Source organism: Gossypium arboreum, chromosome 1 (genome assembly GCF_025698485.1).
Source record: "Gossypium arboreum isolate Shixiya-1 chromosome 1, ASM2569848v2, whole genome shotgun sequence".
Classification (NCBI taxonomy): domain Eukaryota; kingdom Viridiplantae; phylum Streptophyta; class Magnoliopsida; order Malvales; family Malvaceae; genus Gossypium; species Gossypium arboreum.
The window spans coordinates 98,251,475-98,270,598 of record NC_069070.1 but is presented as its reverse complement, the minus strand read 5'-3'; the positions used below and the strand labels follow the sequence as shown (position 1 = coordinate 98,270,598).

At 30.1% G+C, this 19,124-nt stretch overlaps 2 long non-coding RNA genes across 2 annotated transcripts; one reads left to right on the top strand and one right to left on the bottom strand.

Annotated features, from left to right (window-relative positions):
- Positions 1–278: 278 nt before the first annotated feature.
- LOC128283918 (uncharacterized) lies at positions 279–1,865 on the top strand. Its single transcript, XR_008274266.1, has 3 exons — positions 279–352; positions 820–905; positions 1,651–1,865. It is a non-coding gene; the product is annotated as an uncharacterized LOC128283918 (long non-coding RNA).
- Positions 1,866–9,559: 7,694 nt separating this feature from the next.
- Positions 9,560–10,438, bottom strand: LOC128293906 (uncharacterized). The gene is made up of 2 exons (XR_008284032.1): positions 10,266–10,438; positions 9,560–9,936 (listed from the first exon to the last, which is right to left on the bottom strand). It is a non-coding gene; the product is annotated as an uncharacterized LOC128293906 (long non-coding RNA).
- Between the last annotated feature and the right edge of the window lie 8,686 nt (positions 10,439–19,124).

Genomic DNA, 19,124 nt, shown 5'->3' with positions numbered 1-19,124 from the left:
TTGTGTGAAAATTTCGTGAAGAAATTTTATGCATAAAGTGCTTAATTTGAAGTTATGGACTAAATTGAATAAGTTGCAAAACTTGCATTCTAGAAGTTTCTAGTATGAAATTGCTTTGAAATATTAATTAGGAGGTCTTAAATAGAAATTTGACCAATTTATAAGTTTATGGACAAAAATTTGATATGGATGGAATTTTTGAAAGTTTAGTAAGGAAGGGCATTTTGGTCATTTGGATATTAAATGAAATAAAATGGGAAAAATAACACAAAAATTATCATCTTCTCCATAAGTTGCTGCTGAATTTTGCTCTCCACCATAGCTAGGGCTTCAACACTTTTAAGCCTTGATTGTAAGTGATTTCTATGCCCGTTTTTAATGTTCTTTACATTTTTGAAATCCTCGTAGCTCGGTTTATCTATTTCTACCAATATTTTAAGCTAGGGTTTATATTTAAAATTTTACCCATGGATGATATGTATGAATTTTGATGTTTTATGGTAGAATATGAAGTTTGAGATTGTGTTAAACAACTTTTGCTAAGTGATTTTTTGTAAAAACGAGTAAAATGACATAACCGGTAAAAATACCTAATATTCATAAGTACAAGTTAGAGTGTGAATTTGATGTTGCTATAAAGGGAAAAATGATCAGCATGTCATAAAACATAAGAAAATAGGATGAGGTTTAATTTACGAGCCTTGGGGCAAAAGTGTAAATATGTGAAAGTTTAAGGGCAAAATGGTAATTTTTCCAAAGTTCGTACTAGGGGATGTTTTGATGAATGTGTGTATTAAATAAATTAATTTGGTATTATAGATCAAGAGAAAAGAGATTCGAGTCGAGATCGGGGGAAAAATAAAGTTTACGAGGAATAGGCTCGACTATTCTCATTTTGTATCGAGGTAAGTTCATATGTAAATATTGTAATATAACAGTTATTTTAACTCATTTAATGCTATTTATACGATATTATGATTGTTATCATGCAATTCTATACTTTGTGGTCATTGTTGGACAACATGCAAAAATTTTATGAATTATGTGAAAAATGTATCGTCATTGGTATTCCAAGGAGAATGGTAAAGGAGTACGAACGAGGAAAGTCCCGTTGAACCTTAGGAATAGATTCGGATATTTGGGCATCCAAACTTGTTGAGTTGAGTCCGAGTTCACTTATGGATGCGAACATCCGAACTCGTTGAGTTGAGTCCAAGTTCACTTATGGATGCGAATGCCCGAGCTCGTTGAGTTGAGTCCAAGTTCGCTTATGGGCGGGTTACATGGTAGCTTGGCTACATATGTGGCACTTATGTGCAAACTTTCCATGTATCCGAGTTATATTCCGATGTGTTCAACGGGTAAAATTCTAGTGAAATGGAAGAATACTCAAGATGCAAGTGACGTATTGGTAAGTGTTGTGGAATGGGCACTTTGGACAGGTATGTACTTAACCCTCGGGTTGAGACTTCATACGACAACAATAATATGGTAAGATGATGAATGATGAATGATGAATAGAAATGTGATACATGTTTTGGTGATATTATGCTAATGTTGGTTGGTATAATTGCTTTGTTAAGTTATTTGTTATTTGCATGTGGACTTACTAAGCATCTATGCTTACTCTCTCATTTTTATTCTTTTTAGTTTTGACAAGTCAATTTGGAGATCGGGACGGTCGGAGGCACGCACACACTATCACTGGACAATCGCGGTATAATAACTTGAAATTTTTGGAAATATGGCATGTATAGCATTCCAATCATTTTGTGTGTATAATCTTACGATATGGCCATGGATGGAATGGAAATGTTTGAGAATGATTAGCTATTAGAATGGCTAATCAAGTTTATATGTGATAACATGTATGCTTTATGTCTTAACTAAACCATGAAAATCCTTGGAAAAGTAAAATTTGCCACAAAACAGAATCAGACAGCAGCAGTGACGTGAATTTGAAAAATAACTAAAAATAGTAAAAATGGAATTAAATGACGAATAAGTTATGGAATCGAAGCTTGATGAGTCTATTTTCATATGGAAGAAACGAAACAGGTAAATGAGTTATATTTTATGAGATACTTAAGTTTTGGTGGAATAGGGTCAGAGCGATCTATGAATCCCCTGTTCTGACTTTAAAAATTCACCATAAATTGTAAAAAAACAATTAGGAGTTTTACATTACATGTATGAAATACTTATTGAGTCTAGTTTTATGAGAAACAAATGGCATAGTTATTGAAACTCTGTACAGGGAGATATCTAATTCATAATACACAGGGGTCAGAGTAGCTAAACATTGAAATAGGGGAGATTTTAACTAATAAACTGTACTAATTGGCCCAACCAAAAATTATACAAAAATATTAAGAAGTAGATATATGAGTCTAGTTTCGAGGAAAATTTACGGAATTGAATTTTGAGTTTCATAACTCGAGATATGAATTTTTTAGCGACTGTGATGCAGTTAGCCAGCTTGTCTAGAAATTCTAAAATAAATTGTTTGAGCTGTTTAATTAATGAATTAAGTCCGTTAACATCTCGTGCTCGACTCCGGTGACGGTCTCGGGTACAGGGGTGTTACATTATATATTGTGTATTTTCTCTACCTTTATTATTATTATTACTATTTGTTTTGTTATTGGTATTTGCATTATTATTACCTTCATTATTAATATTGTTATTGTTTATTGTATCATGCATATCGATGTCGTATTGTAATATTATCATGTCTTGCATTTTAGTGAATTGTTAGATTTATGTTGCATCAATATTTAAAAAAAAAAACATGACATTTTGCATTGTAGCCGTTTTGATCTTAAATAAATTAAATTTATTATTTTAAATATTTTATCAATTTCTACCCAACTTCGTAAAAAGGGGAAATATTTTAAAAAATAAAAGTAATATTCTATATTTGGAAACTCGAGAAAATTGTGCCCTAACTTATTGGGTTGTGATTTTTCTCGTTGGATCTAAATAATTGAATACCCTTTTAATTTTAAAATACAAGCGTTTTAAATAAAAAGGAAAACTTATTTTTGAGGATTCGAGGTGTTGTGTCCTAATTTACTGGATGTGACGTCTTATTACCTCGAGATAAGAAAATTTTAGAAAATAAATGTAATATTTTGTATTTGGGGAATTCGAGAAAATTGTGCCCTAACTTACTATGTTTCGATTTTTCCCGTTTTACCTAAACAATCGAATATCCTTTTACAATCAAAATACATGAGTTTTGAAAATTAAAGGACGAGCTTATTCTCAGGAATTCAAAGTGTCGTGTCCTAACTTATTGGATGTGACATTTTGTTACCTCGAGATAAGAGGGTCCTTAACATATGGTTCGGTTTACTCAATCACTTTTTTAAGTAAAATTAGCATTAATACAAAGTGGGATCGTACTTTAAATTCCTTTCAACTTTTCAACTTTCGACACTAAGACATAAACTAATCAACTAGGTACCAATTTTGGGTGTTACGAGGGTGCTAACCCTTCCTTCTACGTAACCGACTCCCGAACTCGTTTTCTGAATTTCGTAGACCAAAATTGTTGTTTTAATAAATTAAATTGTTTATTAAAATGATCGAATTGCAAGGTGATCCAATCACACCTCGTCAAAAAAAAGAATGGTGGCGACTCCCGTTTTAATTTTCATTTTCAAACAAAGTCGACCGACCCCTTTTTCAAAAAAATGATTTCGACATAACCCTCAATTCCTTCACAGCTTAAATGGAACAATTCTACCCATATTCTACAACAACAATAACAATAATAAGTATTTCCTACAATATAAGTATTAAATCAAATATGTAGCTAAAAAAATAAAATCAAGGAAAAAAAATTTGCAAAAAATCCATTGAACTAATAGAGAAAATTAAGTAGTAGGAAGGATGGAAAAGCCAATAAATTCTCCCTTTTTAATAGACCAATTCTCTAAATCTTAATATATATTTTTTTAATTTTGTAATCTACATGGGAAAGTAAATTTTCCATCTTTTATCATCGAAATCACATTGTCATATTCATGGGAAGTAACTCTGAAATAAAAGTTAAATTATAAGGAAAGTAAATAAAATTTGACATGCTAAATGTTGAAATTAATTTATTTAAATTGGTCCTAAAAATTTTTCAAGTAAATGATACTTTCTATCATACAAAACGCTACTTAAGAATCAACAACCGACGGTTTAGTACCTTAGTTTGCATGTTGAGCATAATAATTGGGATTTGCATAAATTTTCTCTAAATGAGGAAGATTTGATTAGAATTAGACTTGATTTGATATAATTATATAGATATTTTTTTTCTAGTTAGGTATGCTCTGAAGATTCAAAAAATACTATTCTAAAAATATTGAGAAAGTTATATTGGAAAGGGATTTTCAAGTAGTCTAAGAAAAAGTAAAAGTGATGGAAGACAAAGATGGATATAAAAGCCTATTCTACTTAAGCTGGATAGAATGGTAGAGGAGGTAGCACAAGTGAAAATTCAGCTTAATTAAACGTTGTGCAAATAAGGCAGTAAATTAGATAGCAACCCAATTTAGAAATGGAGATGTGCATTTTAGGGTTGGGTTGATTAGCCTCCTTCCAGCGTATTTGATGGATATGAATATCCTAGGTAGTCCAGGGATCTCAAAGTTCATACATATTATATTGCTTAATGGGGTTTGACTTTTGACAAAAGAAAAATAGTTCTTCATTGTTATAATGATCGAAGCTGCAAAGCTGAAGAAAGTGTTGCTTGTTTTCCCAAAAATTAGAAAGGAAAACTGATATAAATATATATTGTTATAAACTCATAATCTTAAGATGATTTTCTCATCTATTACTTTTTGTAATTTATATAAGAGATTATCATTGAGTTTTATGCACCATTGGAAAATCATAATTCATCATCTCAAATATCATTTGAGAGAGACTCAATTGGGGTTTCCGCAATGCATCTTGGTTAAAAGAACACCCAAAAGCTCATCTCATAAGTTTGCCAATAACTAAATCTGATCATGGTATGTTAGTCTTCGATTCGAATAAGAGAACAATGTTTAAACTACATACCTATTGTTTCAAAGCAATGTGGTTAGTGTATCTTTCATTCATTCCAATGACCAGTATGAATGAGAAATGTCACTGGAACATTTTCAAGATAATAATCTTGGATTTATTTAAGAAATTAGGTAAATTTTTTTTTATAAAATCATAAAAGTAAATAAAACTCAATTTTTTAAATTTATAATCATGTTAAAATCATTTAAAATTGAATTGTAGGTGTTCAGATATATCCAGGACCAATATGAGCCTTGAAGGACTCAATTTCATCAAAACAGTGCTTAAGGGCTTAGGTATCGCTACCTAAGGCCTTAGGTACTGGACCTAGGTCATTGTACTATCTAGGTTAGCATTTTGCCAAGCTTGGGTGCGATACCTTTGACAATGTACCAGACCTTGGAAACCTAGGACAAATTTCTAGCCCTATTTAAGCTAAGAATAGATACTTACACCATGGGTACCCAACCCAGGGTGTAGGGACCAAATGTAACGAGCTAAAAATCAATGGTCAATGGTGTCGGAAACAGTGGTTTCAAAATTTTGTTCTCCAATGACTGAGTTCATAAATGTTATTAATTAATATTTATGAGTCAATTATAATATTATATTAAACTTTAGTTTGACGAATTTATTAATTAGATAGTTAGTTAAGGTACAAATATATTGATCCTAAAGTCAATGGTATTGAGAAATAAGGTATCAAGACCTCATTTTCATAAATCGAGCTTGTAAATATTTTTATTAAATATTTACAAAGTTATTGTATTGATAAATTGAATTTTGGTTAGATAATTTTATCAAATTAAAGATTAATTAAGGAACAGGCAGGGATTAAATCCTAAAACTAAAAAAGTTCAATTGTAAGAGAAGCTTCAATTAGAAACAAAGAGAGAAGATTAAAAAGGCAATTATGCCTTCTTAACCAATAGTGGACGGTAAGAAATGTATATATGTATAGATATGTTATAAAAGAAGTGGATAATTAAAATAAAATAAAATAAAGCATAATATATAACATAAAACAAGTAGCGGAGAGGGAGAGAAATATAATTCTCTTTTCATCTTGGATGCCGAAACTTAAAAAGGAGGATTCTATTAGTGTTTTTTTATTTTCAAGCTTTAAATTAGTTTTTTTTTATGCTTTTTTATGTTTTTTTTAAATTTTGGGAGTTTAATTAGTTAACTCGTGTGTTAATTTTTAAAACTATTAAAGTTTATAAATATTGAAATTGTTGAATATTGTAGCTTTTGATGTTAAATGGTTATATTTAGGCTCCGTTTGTTTGCTAGTAAAATATTTTCTGGAAAATGATTTCTGAAAAATGATTTACCTTTCTAGAAAATAATTTAATTTTTTAGAAATGATTTACTTTTCTGGTGTTTGGATGAATCTGAGTAAAATATTCTGTTATTTGGCAGATTTTCGAAAATATTTTCGAAAATCTGCTTTTACATATATTAACAAATTTATATATATATTACTAAATTTATATTTTAAACTGTTTTTATATATATTGCAATTATTTATTTATAAATAAATAAATCAAATTAAATATATAATAATACTCAATTATTAAGCTAGAATATTAACCGTCATAAATTGAAAACAACCAAAGTCAAATAAATTATTTGTAATTGTGTTATAAAAAATAAAGAACAAAGATTGAATAATTATAAATTAGCTTCCAAACTACAATTAATACTAGAAATTAATAATATTATCCAAATATATAATTAGTAGTACACTACATAATAACAACAACATTGTCCAAGTGCATAACTAATATTTCACCACATTAAAAGTATCAATATCTTCAACCTTGAGAAAATTTTTGAAGCCAAATTTTTCTATGCTTCTTACTTTTAACTAAAAAAACTTTGGCCTCGGATTCATGACTCACTAAATAATCAAATACAAAACACAGGAAGTCATCATCAAATCCTTCTACCTCCATCGACATCACTTCTTCGTAAAGATGTGCTGTCTTATCCGCAGTAAATTGTTCCAAAGCATTAGCAATTTTTCCAAGTTGTTCACCCACAAATTTAATTTGTTTATCAACGACACTTTCTTGAGCATTTTTTCTTTTACGCTTGGATGTGCCAGATGAACATACTTTTGTTCTTATCTCTTCAATCTATTCATTATCGTAGTCTATAGGCACTGAATCTTGGTTATCATCATCCAAATCTATGTCAGCAAATGTTCTGGCAAAACTCCCTGTTGCCATATCTTTGCCAACAACTAAAGCCATTTCATCATAATGATCAATGCTTTTATTCAAAAATGGTTCATACTTCTTGTGTGCCTGTTGGATATTATACACAATTAGAATAACAAGTAAAAAAGCAATTGAAATATACTTAACATATATATACATATATTACCATCACTGCTGCATCATAAGTCGCTCTATCACATGTGATCATTTTCATGTTATCATCCCATCCAAAGCCACTTTCACCTCGAATTGTGCATATAATCTGCCACTGATTTTTTACAGTCCTAAAATGATTTTTCACATGCTTTGCATCGCATTGGACTTGAAATCTTTCTGAAATAGCTTCGGCAACTCGATTAATAAAAACTGCTTTGAAAGAGTTAGAAGACTTATGTAATATCCCGAATTAGGGCCTAATCAGAATAGTGGTTTCGTGACCACAAATCCAAGATAGAAATAATTATTTTATAATTATTTTGAGGTTTATGATATGATTGCATGATTGTGTGAAAATTTCGTAATGAAATTCTATGCATAAAGTGTTTAAGTTGAAATTAGGGACTAAATCGAATAATTTGCAAAACTTGCATTCTAGAAGTTTTTAGTATGAAATTGCTTTGGAATATTAATGAGGAGGTCTTAAATAGAAATTTGACCAATTTCTAAGTTTATGGGCAAAAATTAAAAATGGATGGAATTTTCGAAAGTTTAGTAAGAAAGGGCATTTTGGTCATTTGGATATTAAATAAAATAAAATGGGAAAAATAACACAAAAATGATCATCTTCTTCATAAGTTGCTGCCAAATTTTGCTCTCCACCATAGCTAGGGTTTCAACACTTTTAAGCCTTGATTGTAAGTGATTTCTATGCTCGTTTTTAATGATTTTTATGTTTTTGAAATCCCGGTAACTCGATTTAGCTTATGCTAGCAATAATTCAACCTAGGGTTCATATTTGGAAAAATACCCATAGGTAAAATTTGTGTATTTTGGTGTTTTATGATAGAAAATGAGGTTTTAAATTATGCTAGACAACTTGTGCTACTCGGTTTTAAGTGAAAACGAGTAAAATAGCTTAATTAGTAAAAATACCTAATATTTATAAGTACATGTTAGAGTGTGAATTTGATGTTGCTATAGAAGGGAAAAATGATCAGCATGTCATAAAACATAAGAATAAGGGATGAAGTTTAATTCCCGAGCCTAGGGGCAAAAGTGTAAATATGCAAAAGTTTAGAGGCAAAAAAGTAATTTTGCCAAAGTTTGTACTAGGGGCTGTTTTGATGAATGTATGTATTAAATAAATTAATGTGGTATTATAGATCAAGAGAAACAAGATTCAAGTCGTGATCGAGGGAAAAACAAAGTTTACGAGGAATAGGCTCGATTGCTAATATTTTGTATCGGGGTAAGTTCATGTGTAAATAAGGTAACATAATTTTTATTTTAAGTGATTTAATGTTATTTATATGATATGATACTTATTATCATGAAATATGATGTTTTGTAAATTATTATTTGGTGATATGCAAATTATGTGAACAACTTGATAAGTATGAGATGTTAGCAAGTATCGATTTCTATATTTCGAAAAAGGCGATCGAAATGTGTAATTGAAAAGAATCCCGTTTGAACCTTGGGAATAGATTAAGGTACAAGTGACATGTCACTAGGATGGTTGAGTTCCGAATTCGTTGAGTTGAGTCCGAGTTCGTGAGATGTAACTAGGCATCTGAGCTCGTTGAGTTGAGTCCGAGTTCACTTATGGATGCGAACGCCCGAGCTCGTTGAGTTGAGTCCGAGTTCGTTTATGGACGGGTTACATGGTAGCTTGGCTACATAGATTTCAAAAGCTATTGAGCTTGTTCGGTTATGGGTATAGTACTTACGTGCACACTATCCGCGTATCTGAAATTATATTCCGATGTGTTCAACAGAAGAATCCTAAGAGAATATGGAGAATACTTAAAACGAAAGTGATTCGATGATGAATGTGTTGAAGAAGTGAAAATGGACATGTATGAGTTTAATCCTTGGTTGAGAACTTGGTAAGACAAAATAGTGGTAAGATAGTAAGTATTCTTATGATATGAGTGTCTTAATGATGTTTATGTTGGATTGCATGATCATGTTACTTGTTATTTGCATGTGAACTTACTAAGCATTTATGCTTACTCTCTCCTTTTCATTCATTGTAGTTTTGACAAGCCGGCTTGAGAATCGGGATAGATCAAAGGTATAACGGCCCAAATTTGACCGGGCCTTTAAAATCAAAACCAAAATTAAAAAATAAATAAATGTTTATTTAACAGTCCAGATTACAATGCCCAGGCCCAAATACACAAATCCAATAAACCCTAAACTAACCCGTTACCCTAACCCGATTGCAGTAGCCCAAACATTAACCCATTTACACCCTTGACCCATTACAATTACAAAATAGACCCATTTAAACCCTAAGGCCCAAACAGCAAGGAGCCCAAATGAGTTTCAGATAGGGTTAAGAAACCCTAGAGCCGCAATGGAGTTCTGGAAGCTTCGAGCCATTCCAAGCGTCTCGCCCTTTCAACGCACGCCGTTCCAGCAGCCCCGAGTTACGCCGTGATTCCAGGAAACCTGAATCAACGCCGGTTCCGTCACCAGAGATTGCACCACAGATCTGTAAAAAGGGAAATAAAGACCAAGCAGAACAAGAAAGAAATCAAAAGTTGTACTTTCTATATATGTATTCAAGCTATAAAATCAGATTAAAAATATTGTAAAGGGGGACCACGAAAACAGAAACCCAAAAACAGTAGAAACAATAAAAAACAGAGCATTTCGAGTTAAAACCAAGGTGATTTATTTTGTCATTTAAATGTTCTTTATTTATTTTCTTTCTTTTTATACATGCAAAAACATATTAAAATAGATCTGAAAAAAAAACGAAAGAAAACAGTATACTTTTATTAGGAATTTCATATGCAAAATAAAAGTAGAAGATTTTACCTGTGATTCGCTTGAAAAGAAGAGGAATTTTGAACCTCCGACCACCGCGTACGGTGGTGCGTGAGGCGCGTGCAGTGGTGGCCGGCAATCGTCACCGTTGTTCAGGCCAGAGGATGGAGAGAGTTTCAGAGCATTTTTTCTTTGGGTTTTTTTAAATGGGATGTTAGAAATGATGTTTAAAATTAAATTTTAAATTATATAGGGCCCATGATCCGACCCGATCCGACCCGGAAGGTCCGCGTGTTTTGAGAAAATGGGATATTTATCCCTCTAGTCCTTCTGTCTTTTCATCTTTTTTAAATTAAGTTTATTGCGTTTTTAATGTTGCCCGTTAATTTTACTTTGATTTCAATCTGATCACTGCCCTTTCTGAATGAACGGAATTAAAACGTCGCCGTTTTAAGAATAGGGCATTTTTCCCAGTGAGTCCCTTTAATTTTGCGCGAATTTTAATTAGGGCCTCGATTCAGTTTTATTTATTTCGAGATTCGCCCATCAATTTTCTAGACTCTAAATTTAGTCCTATATTTATTTTATTATTCTATATATTTTTTATTTGATTTATTTTAATTTTACTTCCATAAAATTATTTTATAAGTGTTATTTTTATATGTACTATAATTGTTTATTGTATATTAATTCTCTCATAATTATTATTTTTATATATATTATCATATTTTTACATATATTATATATTCATTTACGCATATTATTTTTACGTATAAATTTTCATTATTATATGATATATTTATTATATTATTTCCCATATATTTTATTATATAATATTTATTATGTTTTACTTGTATATTATTTTATATATATATATATTATGTATATTACATATTACCAATTATATTATTTATGTTTATATTATATATATTTTATTCAAAATTTGTAAATTATTATTATTAAATCATATTTTTAACTTATATTATAATTTCATTATTAGTTAATTAATTATTTGTTATATATATCATTTCATTTTAAATTTATATTATGAATTCTCATACATACTTTCAAGCCAAATATATTACCATATAATTATTATTCTTTTATAAATATTCTTGTATATTAAATTCTATTTTAAAATTATTATGAAATATCTTATTTTAATTATATGCATATTTTGTTAGCAATCAATCATTTTCTTTTATTAGTTCCTTGGTAGATTTCTATATGGCATGTAACATGTATGTGTTAAATGTTATTATTATTATATGTTATATTTTGTAGACATGTACATTGATATTATACTTTTATTTGTATGTCATCTATTATTAAATCATGGCTTTCTTATATATCATGCATTATTTAATTATTACCTCGTATATTTGTATATTTTATTTATTCATTCTCAATACATGCTATATATATATATATTTTTGTATGCATAGTGTTAATATTTGCCATGTATATATAATTTTTATGCATCTAATGCGATCTTCATATTATTACTATCATTTTGTTAAAATGCACGTATTATTTATTTACTACAATAATATGTTACTATGTATGATTTATAGTACAATAAAAGTCCCCATGCATCTTTTTTTAAAAATAAGGCCCCAAAAGTTTTCAAAAAAATATAAAAGGCAATGCTTAGTATTTGAAAGCTTCGAGAAAAGTAGTGCCCTAACTTATTGGGTTACAACTTTTCTCGTTGAGTTCGAATAGTCAAGTACCCTTCTAAGTTTTTAAGATTTTCAAAATACGAGCAACTGTCTTGGAATTTCAAAGCGTTGTGTCCTAACTTATTGGATGTGGCGATTTGTCGTTTCGAGATAGGGATTTCCAAAAGGTTAACTTAGTGTCAATGTTTTGATACGAGTGAACCCAAATTTTCAAAATCAAAGTATTTTAAAGAGGATTACATCTTAAAATTTTTTTAATTTCTGACATTAAAGACACTTGATAATCAATTAGGTACCAATTTTTGGGCGTTACGAGGGTGCTAATCCTTCCTCGTGACGTAATCAACTCGAACCCATTCTTTTATTTCGTGGACCAAAACTAATGATTTTTAAAACAAAATGTTTTAAAGGTGATCCAATCACACCTAAAAAGATTGGTGGCGACTCCCGTTTTCGTTTTTTTTTAAAATCGATTCCCATTTTCTAAAACTCGACTTAAAAATGGTTTCGACAGAAGGCTCGTTCACACTATCCGAAGACCTAAATTGGTAAAATGGCTTGTATATTTTGAGTGTGGCATGTATAGCAATATACTCACTTTGTGTAAATGATCATATGATATGGTTATGGTTTGGTAAGAAAAGGGTTTGTAAATGATTAGCTATTGGAATGGCTAATCAAGTTTATATATGATAACATGTATGCTTTATGTCTTAACTAAACCATGAAAATCCTTGGAAACGTAAAATTGGCCACAAAACAGAATCAAACAGCAGCAGTGACATGAATTTGAAAAATCACTAAAAATAGTAGAAATGGAATTAAAGGATGAATAAGTTATGAAATCGAAGCTTGATGAGTCTATTTTCATATGGATGGAATAAAATAGGTAAATGAGTTATATTTTATGAGATATTTAAGTTTTGGTAGAATAGGGTTAGAGTGGTCTCTGAATCCCCTGTTCTTAATTTAAAAATTCACCATAAATTTTAAAAAAATAATTAGAAGTCATGTTTTATATGTATAGATTCCTTATTGAGTCTATTTTTATTAGAAATAAACAGAATAATCATTGAAACTCTGTACAGGGAGATATCTAATTCGTAATACACAGGGGTCAGAGTAGTTGAACCCTAAAATAGGGGAGACTTTAATCAATAAACTGTACTAATTAGCTTGACCAAAAATTCTATAAAACAATTAGTAGATAGATATATGAGTCTAGTTTCAGGGAAAATTTACGGATCTTAATTTTGAGTTTTGGAACTCGAGATATGAATTTTTAAGCGACTTTGACGCAGTTAGCCAACTTGTCTGGAAATTCTAAAATAAATTGTTTAAGCTGTTTAATTAATGAATTAAGTTTAGTAACACCTCGTACTCGACTCCGGCGATGGTCTCGGGTACGGGGGCATTATAACTTATTTTCTTTCTGGGCCTCCTCTACTAGAATTTCAAGAAAAAGATGTTCCATCGGTTTTGTCCACCTGAATTGCTTAGAGGTCTCTTATTTGTTGCCCTTACCCATCCTACATTAATAATTGTCATTGTCAATCATTTCAATATCCAACAAGCTTAAAACATAATAAATTCAATATTTAACAAATTCAAGACATAATATTTTCAAAATCCAGCAAACTAAAATTTCAATATCATTATCCAACCAACATTAACAAAAAAAAAACAATTTTAATACTAAAACATACTTAACATAAAAACAATAACCCTAAGCCCTAAACCTACATAATATTTCTAGCCATATAATCAGTCCACATAGTTTTTGCAATTTCATCTCTCTTAGCAGACCATTCTCTTGTTTCTTATCTTTCTTCTCGCTCCGTAAGAGTTGGTATTATCAAATCAGACTCAGGCTCCTCGTATAATCCTTGCTTAAGTAAATCACTAGGATCAACTCCCATTATATGATTATGAATGATACAACAAGCCAAAACTATATCTACTTGAGTTTGAAAATTCAAAATGGTTCAGCATCTAATACACGAAACCGTTTCTTCAAAATCCCCAAAACACGTTCAATAGTGATTCGCAATGATGAATGACGAAGATTAAAGAGTTCCTTTGCATTTTTAGGCCCCTGATCACTAAACTCTTTTAAATGGTATCGGACACCACGATATGGGGTAATATATCCATTCCGGATGCTATATCTAGCATCAGCAAGATAATATTTACCTACAATTAGACAGAACATAATTATTACTAATAAATTATGAGCTTACTAGAACTATTTGGTATTTAATGTTTTATAATTCTTACCTTCTGGAACTCTTAATCCTCTTAGGCATGAAAGTGCATCACTTAAAATACGAGAATCATGTGCACTACCTTCCCAACCAGCTAGAACATAAGAAAATTTCAAATCAAATGTAATGGCAGCCAATACATTTTGTGTCGTCCCCCCTTTACGGCTACGAAATCTTCCTTGATTGCTAAGTAGAACGGATACACGAACATGAGTTCCATCTAATGCTCCAAAACAATCTTTAAAATAAGGATAAAACCTTGGATTGTTTTTTATTTCACTAGGAGTTGACTCATCAGGTAATCTAATAACTAGCTTATACAATTTCAAAATAGCTCTCAATACAACCCTAAAGTAACGGTGAATTGTCTCAATTGATCTATAATATCTAGACTCAATCACTCGAAACCTTACATTATGACCAATTATATGTAAAAATATAACTACTTGCTCCTTAATATTTGTCGATTTAGTTGATGTAACAAATTATTCCTACTAAGAATATCACACAAATTAAAAAAGGCTATCGGTCTCATCCTTATCATATCAATACAATGCTGGTCACCACTATATAAAATACTATTAATATAATTTTCTCTTTCATAATCTCGATTCATACGAGGGTGAGAAGCAATTTCCTTCCTAGTTTTTAATTTTTTAATCCAGAGAGCCCCAAAAGCTAAAACTGAAGCCACGACTCCGACAATTGCATTTTGATCTTGATTACGATCCATCTACACAAAATAATGCCACACAAATATTACTAAAGTTACCATGACTAAAGGGAATGGAGTTAACTAACCAACCCCAACTTAAATAATAACAAAAAAAAGGGCATAATTCAAGACATATTCATCACAAACTGTAGTACCCAATAGAACAAATTTTGTATCCTACACATATTTCTGATTATTGGCTGAGTTAACCATTGAAATTAATAGACCCACATAGATTGATGGGTCATTACCCTGATGATATGACATAATAAAAAGTTCTTCTAACTCAAATAATAGGGTGAGAAGAATAGCTAAAAAATATTTTGTAGATGAGCATATAAATAATATTTGCATTTGCATAGATAATGGTACATGTAGAGGGTAAAAGTTTGATCTTCATTTCTGTTCTGTTGGTCTCAAACATCATCATGCCAGTTAACTATTTCTTAAATTCTCGTATGTTCCAGCTAAATGATCATCATGCCACTTATTTTCACTATTTTTCTTTTTTAAATTCTCATGTTCTATTTACATTTTTACTCGAAAATATCTCAATTATTTAAGTATAAAAGCACTTTAATATCTTAAAATCCTGATTGTAATATATAATTTTTCCATTCATGTAAACCATTTACGTCAAATTTCAACAAATCAATAATAATAAATTATGTAAAAGTCATGCTATTGGAAAAAAAGTATATATTAAATTAACATAGGTTGATTCAAAGTCACACCCAAATATTAACAATCCCACTTTAACTCATTCATTTTAAAGTTGGTTTTAAAATTGTAATATAAACTATTTAATGATAAAAAGAACACTAATGAAAGATAAAATTTTTTAATTTTAACTTTTTAGTCCTGAGCGCATATATTTTAAGAAACCATGATAAGAGTCCTCTGTAGAATTGTCAGATTTTAAATAGTGGACAAATGATCAAGGTACACTTAACAAAACATATTTTGAAAAACAAAATCATCAAATTTACATGAATTATAAAATAAATCTGATTTTAACTTGGTACAAATACACATAAAATGTGACGATAGACGAAAATACATACACTCCAAAACCTTTCGAGTATACTTGAAATTAAAATGGAGCAAATCCCAAATCAACTACACAAAAAGCAAAAGTCAATCCTAATCTGATATGTGCCTTCAGTTTCCACTCGGTGTACAACCTACATAAATACAATTTTCATAATTTATCAAAGTCATTCAACGTCGGCCCCATGAAAATGTAAATGGAAGATATTAGATATATAGTCTAGACGTGAGAGATGAAGCAAAGTCTGTTGAAAGGAACTTATAGTTTAGGTTAACTGTAGACTTATAATGTAAAAGATTTGAATGTATTTTTCAAAGAAAAGACAGACTGAAAAGAAAATAAACAAGTAAATAAGTTATTCAACATGGGTTTTAACGAGATTACAAAGCATGGATCAAACATGCTGATATCCAACTAAAATAGACAGCTAAGTCTTTTTCCTACTAAAAGGAAATGGATCAAACATGTTGATATCATCCAATTAAAATAGACAGCTTTCATACATGTTGATATCATCCAACTAAAATAGACGGCTTTCATAGATTAATATTTATTAAACACATCTCAATTTGTATGAAAATTGACCACTCCATTACCGACTATGAGGATACATTTTGTGATTATACAAATAATTCAACTGTCACGTCTGTTCTAATTCTAATCAAAAGTCAATGTCTGTCAAGATAATAAGAGTCATCTTTTGGCTAATTTGGGTCCATCTTCTTCTACATCATTTTGCTTAGATAATGATAGTAATATTTCTGCAGTGCCTAACACCGATATAGCGACTATTTCTCACTAGAATTGGGATGTTCACCTTTCTCAAAATTTATGCATTAAGCATCTCAAAATTTCTCAAAAACATCATTTTGCCAAATGCTTGAGAGATGATCTACACACGCATTAAGCATCTTGTAAACCTTGAAAATATTGACAGGAACAAATATAGCAATAAAGAAACTTTTATATCACTAGAATAATTCACCTTCTTAAATTTACAACCAAGACAAAACAATGGCGATAGAGTCCAACCAGTAAATTTGAGGCAATCGATAACTTCCAATTAAACAACCAGTGAAATTCTAAGCTAAACAATTTGGCAACCTGAAACAACCAGAAATTTGTTTAAATCTTCTATTTAAAACCTTTAAGCCTATCTAGAATGTGGTTTTTTGCAGCTAATATCAATGACAAAAACCTGCAGCTAGAAAATTAACAGTAAATTTCACCGCTGCAGAACTATTGGGTTAAAATAATGGATAAATAACATTGGTCCATAATTCATACACTAAAAGGTGAAATCCTCGCTCGACTAAAAATGCTTAGATTAGTGTTTCTAGACCGAATTGTGCATTTTCAATTTCTGTTACTTTGATATGCACTTTCTATTCAAAGCTAATGTCGAATCATTTCGAACTCGATCAAAGTAAAAATAAAGGCAAAGAGATGTATTTCGAGATTAGAAACAAAGTTAAATGCTTTTCATCATGAAAATCACGAATGAAAATGACCCAAAAGTTCAGAAAAGATATTTCCTTGGGTATATATATAGCATTATCAACTAAGAAAACATAGCCTGCAGAAAGAATCACAAAAGGATGATAGTAATATTATCGTGTGTAGATCAAAAGTCAAATGCTTAATGCCTAAGGATAGTAATATTTCTAAAGCACACCAACAGTGGTGGATGTTCCCAATTTAGCCAAAAGATGACTCCTATCATCCACAATAATTTATTTCCTTTTTCTCCATTCATGTCTTTCTCCACTGTAGCCCCAAGAATTTCAAAGATAGCACATTAAAAATAACGAAATTTACCCAAACCCAGAAAAAAAAGAATAAGAAGATGCCGTACCTTAGAAAGAGAGATTTGCCTTTGCCTGAGAAATGAGATTTGCCTTTGGCTGAGAAAGAGAGAAAAAGAGGAATGAGATTTGCAGAAAGAGAGAAAGAGAGAAAGAAGATGAAAAAGATGAAAAACGGAAGGAAGGGAGAAGAATTTTACCCCGATGAAGAGGAAATGGAAAATGTCTTACGGAAAAAAAATCTGTAAGACATTTTCCCTAAAACAGTGTTAATTTTACCCATGTCTTGGAAAATATTTTCCAAATGTAAATTATTTTCAGGCTTCCAAACACCGTAAAATGAGGAAAACATTTTCCAAAAAATCAAATACAAGTAAACAAACAGAGCCTTAAAGCCTAAATATGAAAAATGACTAGTTTGTAAAATGAAAGTTGTTAGTTTTGAACATAGGGATTAAATTGTAAATATATTAAAATTGGTAAGAAATTTATATAATTATGGGTAGTAGTGGGCTGTAGAAGGATGAAATTGAGATCGATTTTGAAATCGAGGCTCAAGTTATAACTATTTCAGTTTTAGGGACTAAATTGAATAGAATGTAAAAATTTAGAGGCATCTGAATAATGAAATTGAGCTGATACATGTTTATAATTGGATGAAATAAGAGGATTAAATAAATTGAATTAAATAACTGTATAGATCAGAATTGGTGCAAATCAAAATTAATGGGGGAAAAAGGCAAATTTGTTGATTAATGCTTAAAGAATTGATCATTTTATGTTTTGACCAAGTAAGTCCATAGGTATGTTTGTGTTAGATTTTTATGTTTTAAAATTATAATTGTAAATATGTTAATTTGATTGTTTACAATTTGGTACAAAAGGTGATATATGGATTAAATCATAAAGAAATAAAAATTGTTTGATAAATTGACTATAATGAATTGTAATATGAGGTTTATTAGTTGAATTGAATCAAATTGATATGATTATGTTTGATCTTGAAATAGATGACTAAATTGAATTGATTTGAAAATATTGTATATTTTTGTAATTGTAAAATTTGTAATACCCCAAAATTTCTACGTAAGATATTATCTTTGATATAGTAAAATAATGAAATAAAGTGACAAAAGGAAATTTTGAGTTATGACAACATTGAGAAGTAAATTATGATATCTTGATTCAAGAAAGGACTAAATTGTAAAAGTGAGAAAAGTTTTGTGGCCCGAATAAATACTCAAAATTTGAGGGATTAAAGTGTAAATATGAAAAAGTAAAAGGACTAATAGTGTAAATATTTTAAGGGTGGAATGATCTAGAAACCAAGGAAAATTGATGAATTAGGACCATATTGAATAGGTGAAGAATTATGAGGGACTAAATTATAATT